The following is a 5371-nucleotide window of genomic DNA, read 5'->3' on the forward strand; positions in this document are numbered from 1 at the left end:
CCTGCCAGCGTGATCTGCTTCTGGCAGGAAGCATTTTGACCTCATGGTGGGCAGGGCCTGCTTTAAGCTAGAGGCCATCTGAGAGATGGGCATCCACACTCACAGCACAGCAGGGTGGTGCACACAGCCATACTCACAGATGAAACTCCTGTTTCACCACACAAATCCAGCCTCCATTTGTTCTGCATAGGACAGCCATCTGCCTCTTTGGTTCCTTCACATGTGACTACCCCCATGCTCTGCCCATCCTACAACAGTGGCATGTTGCTCAAGAGAGGGGGCCAAGTATTGGTGGACAGTGTTGGCGTGTTGGGGCAGCAGGCCACAGGGAGAATGCTGGTGCCAGCCATGACCCAGGTGCTCTGCACTGTCTGCACTGCATACTGGTGACTAGAACTTATGGCCACCTTGGCACACAACACTGGGCACTGGGCTGTGCACATCAGGTGTAGGCACCCAGACCTTGCCTGGTTCTACACAGCCCTCAAGAGGACAGAGACTAACAGTGGTCAGCACATAGGGTCTGGTACCTGTACTCTGAGACCTGGCTCAGCCCTCCAGGGACAGTTGGGTAAAGGAACCAGATTAGGGATAGCCTGCATGGGCCCTGGCTGTTCCATCTTCAAGCAGGGGAAGGGCCAAGTGCACATCCAGGCCAAGCCCATTTACCCCTGGCCTGGTCCCACAGCATCCATGGTACAGGTAGATAAGAAGGGCCTTGTTTGATTAATTAACAAGTCATGGAGGACAGAGACCCCAGTCCACTCCTCTGCCTGCTTCCTTCATTCTCTCCATGTCTGAACCCTTTAGGGAAACTGACTTTGTGATGATCAAAGCCAAGGCTGCTGCTTTCCTGTGTAAGCTAGAAAGCCCCAGGAAGTTTCCACAGACCACTCCAGAAGCCCAGGGCCCTACCAATAACTACAGCTACCATCTTGTCTATTACCAGGGTTTGATATTGTCTGAGTGATAGTTGTAGGGCAGACATGGTATTCAGTGCAGGGGATACATATGGGGACTTCCTGCCTGGGGACTTGTAGAAGGGAAGGGACAATAGGATTAGATCTGAGATAAAAGGGCCACTGCACTAAGTGGGAATCAAGGATCAACCAATCAATCCCCAGATTTCCACCAAGACAGGGCAAGGCTGCAGGGGTTCTCTCTCTCTGGAGACCACACAGACAGCAGAGGAGAGGGGATGCTGGCAGGAAACCAGGTACTGCCTGCAGACCTCAGGTCAGTTGGCAGTAACATGGCTTGGAGCACTGCTGTTCTCCTTCCTCAGCACAGCCTGCAGTTTTGCTGCCCAGTTCCAGGTATGTGTCCATTCAGGACAACTGCTGGAGACCTGGAGGGCAGCACCAGTCTCTCCTCCTGCCTTGGATGCCCCTTGCCAAGATCCCAGCAATAGGAGTGAAGCGGGGGCTGACCACAGGGCCTGATGCTAGCCCTGCTACCAAAGCCAGCACTTCATGAAGCCCCTGATAGCTGGAAAGCTGTCCTGCTCTGACGTCTGTGGGCCTGGCTTCAGGATCAGAGTCTCATTGTGACCACAAGATGGCAGCAGTGCTGTATGCACAGGAGTTCTTGCTTCTGTCCCTGCTTAAACACACACACACACACACACACACACACACACACATGCATGTGCTTGTACACACACATACATCCCCACACCTACCCTTGCTTCTCTGACTGGTGAAATAGGGAGATGGAGTCTGAAGAATCTGAAGTTCCTCCTTCAAAACTCAGCTAAGGACTTGATTCCCAGAAGCTTCAGCTCTGACACTGCTTGACTCCTGAGCTATAGGGAAAACACACCAGAGCCAGCAGCAGGCTGTGAGGCTGTGGCGAGGTAGAGCCCATCTCCTGATGGTCCTGGTAAAACCTGGTGTGCAGACTAATTTTTGTACATGTACTAGTTCATGTACAGCTGCAGCTATTTGTACATGCCGGAAGTCAGGAGTGGCACCAGGTACAGCCTAGCACCATTCTCAGAGCCCAGCTTCTCATGCTGTTCCCTTCTCCAGTAAAGAGAAGCAGCCTCACTGCACATTTTAAATTTTTCTTCCTTCCTTCCTTCCTTCCTTCCTTTGGTTTATTTTTTTTTCTTGTTTTTTCAAGAAAGGGTTTCTCTGTGTAAGCCCTAGCTGTCCTGGAATTCACTCTGTAGACCAGGCTGGCCTAGACCTCAGAGATCCACCTGCCTCTGCCTCCCAAGTGCTGGGATTAAAGATGTGCACCACTACTTCCCGGTTTATTTTTCTTTTTTTGAGCAAGCAAACTTCCTAACCTCCCTCCTTAAATTCTGAGTGTTGTGGTCTCAGGCATCATCTCATGCCTGCCTTGGTCCACTCTGACTACTTCTTGCTTAGTCCCATCACCACCAATCTGTTGCTGTCCCTATCTGATATCTTCCTGGCTATTCTCTGCTGGACCCCATGGCCCTGTCCAAACACCACTCCTCTCTCTACTCAAGCTCCTGAGCTCCCTCTGAGCCACTGCCACCCCCTCACTACCAGTGGCAATCTTGTCACTCATCTCACAGCTATAGGACAGGAAGGGAAGAGGAGAAAGGGCAGGTTTCGCTGTAGGCAGATTGATAGAGTGATGTCCACAACGTACTGTCTGGGCTAACTCCTCATCTGGGCAGTTCTGGGATTTGTCCCTGGAGGAGACCTCTCCACTTCCAGCATCAGAAAGCTCCACAGAGATCGTTGGTCCATGCAGTTCCCTTGCATGGTTCCCCAGCAAAGGGCCACAGCTGGCTGAACAACAGACATTTGTTCTAGAAGTCCAAGATCCAGGAGTGGCAGAGATGTTCCCCTTGGTTTGAAGATGGCCGTTTTTACCCTGTGTTGTCACAATGGCCCATGTATCTTCACCTTGATTTCCTCCTCTTAGAAAGTCATCGTTATATTGGATTATCCCCCTATCTAATGACCACATTGAACTTGAATCACTTCTTCAGAGGTGCCTCTCCAAATACAGTCACACCTGAGGACTTTAACATATGCATTTGGAAGTACATATCCTTCCCATGGCTATCACACACAGATTCTTTTCACTGTATAGAGCAGTGGCATGTAATACCTGCCTCCATCCCTGCCCTCATGGAGATTTGCAGTGACTGATAGATCATATTTGGCCCAGCCCCAGAGCCATGGGGACTCACCAAGAACCAGCCATGAGGCCAGAGCAGAGCTGGAATAGGAGACAGAAAGGACTCAAGTCTAGTGAGCCTGGCTAAGGCTTCTACCTGCTCCCTAGGATGGCCTACCCATCCAAAAGCAGCACCTACCAGTCAGCAAGCAAGCTTCACTGCCACCCATCTGGATCCCCATCTTCCCCATTCCTTGCTTAGCCAGTCTGCACTCTGCCCCTGCCAAAGACCGCCCTGCATTCCAATCCCCACAGCTGCATGCTGCAAAGGACTTGGGTTCAATTCCCAGCACCCACATGGTAGCACATAACTATCTCTAGCTCCAGTTCCAGGGAATCTGGAGCTTTCTTTGGGCCTCTGTGGGTACCAGACATGTACATAGTACATGGACATATATGCAAGCAAAAACACTCAGACACATAAAATAAAAATAAATCTGGTTTTAAAAAAGATTAACATGCCAGGGAAAAAAGCCAAGTGACAAAAACTGGAAGCCCTTCCCCACTCGGGCTTCGTATAAGGAGTGGAGCATACTCAAGCCGGTTTGCCGAGGAGACTTGAAGTCTTTTGGGATCATTCTTTTCCTTGCTCACTAGCCCTGCTCTCCTGGAACTCGCTCTGTAGGCCAGGCTGGCCTCAAACTCTGAGAGCCACCTGTCTCCGCCTGCCCAGTGCTGGGATTAAAGGTGTGTACCACCATGCCTGGCTGTTTGTCCTTTCTTAATAAATGGTGTCTGTTTATTTCTAACTATGTGTCCCTGGTGCAATCTTTAGTCGGGAGTGGGGGACACAAAAATCAGGAGGCAGGCAACCTCTGAACTCAGATCTCTACATATAACCCTATCTCAACCTGGCTTAGGGAAGAGACAACTCCCACCCAGGCTGTGAGCACCAGGGAGGCAGTGCAGGGCCAGAGCATGGGGACTCCCAGGCCTACCTTTTTCAAGCAAGTTGCCTTGTGGTTGGAGTCCTCCTGGGAGTCAACAAGTAGGCCCAGCTTCTGCCTCACACATCCATGTATAATACTTTTGGTGTGAGGCAAATCCTTTTTCCTTTCTGGGCTTCAGTTTCCCCATTAGTTAACCCACAGAAGTGTCCCCCACTCTGCTATTCTGCCCAGTCTGCCTTCACACTTCACTACTCACTTCAGGAAAGAATGAAACAGGTGGAAGATCACACCTGTAATCTTCATGTTCAGAAGGTTAAAGCAAGATGGTGGTTGTGAGTTCAAGGCCAGCCTGGGTTATATTATTTCAGGCTAGCCTGTGCTACAGAAGGATACCTGTCTCAAAACACAAGACCGGGGAGAACACAAGGCAAGAAGCCCAAGTCATCTGTGGAGATAGGAAAGCAGTGTTAGACTATGCTGCCCACCAGACCAAGAGAAGAAAATATCTATCAGCAGGCTTGATGGACATGCAGAGGGGAAGAGCCAGCAGGCCCCAAAAGAGAGACCAGCGGGGTGATGGCACATGCCTTTAATCCCAGTACTCAGGAGACAGGGGCAGAAGAATCTCTGAGTGAGTTCCAGGACAGCCAAGGGCTACACAGAGAAACCCTGTCTCAAAAAAAGGGGAAGTGAAATTCAGACTAGGGTACATTTTTTTTTTAAGATTTATTTATTATATATACAGTATTCTGCCTGCATGCCAGAAGTGGGCGCCAGATCTTATTACAGATGGTTGGGAGCCACCATGTGGTTGCTGGGAATTGAACTCAAGACCTCTGGAAGAATAGCCAGTGCTCTTAATCGCTGATCCATCTCTCCAGCCCTAGGGTACATACTTGCACCCTGGTCCCACCCCTAACAAGGGGAAGTAAAATGGACTATGGAGAGGGTTATGGGTAGCTGTTCCTACTGGATGCAGCCCTTACCAGAGCTTTGGGAAATTGCATTTAAAGATAAGTGAGGTCGGTGAGGCTAGCTAGGTCAAGGTCCAGTTTCTGCCTCACTTCAAGAAGGGACACTGGGAGCTGGAGAGATGGCTCAGTGGTTAAGAGCACTGGCTGAGAGACAGTCCGAATTGACCTACTCTGGTGATGGGATGGCCAAACACCCTAATTGTCGTGCTAGAAACCTCATCCAACTACTGAGGGATCTGGATGCAGAGATCCATGACTAGGCCCCAGGTGGATCTCTGGGAGTCCAATTAGCGAGAATGAGGAGGGTTTATATGAGCGAGAATTGTTGAGACCAAGGTCGGATAA

The sequence above is a fragment of the Peromyscus eremicus genome, chromosome 5 (genome assembly GCF_949786415.1).
Source record: "Peromyscus eremicus chromosome 5, PerEre_H2_v1, whole genome shotgun sequence".
Lineage (NCBI taxonomy): Eukaryota > Metazoa > Chordata > Mammalia > Rodentia > Cricetidae > Peromyscus > Peromyscus eremicus.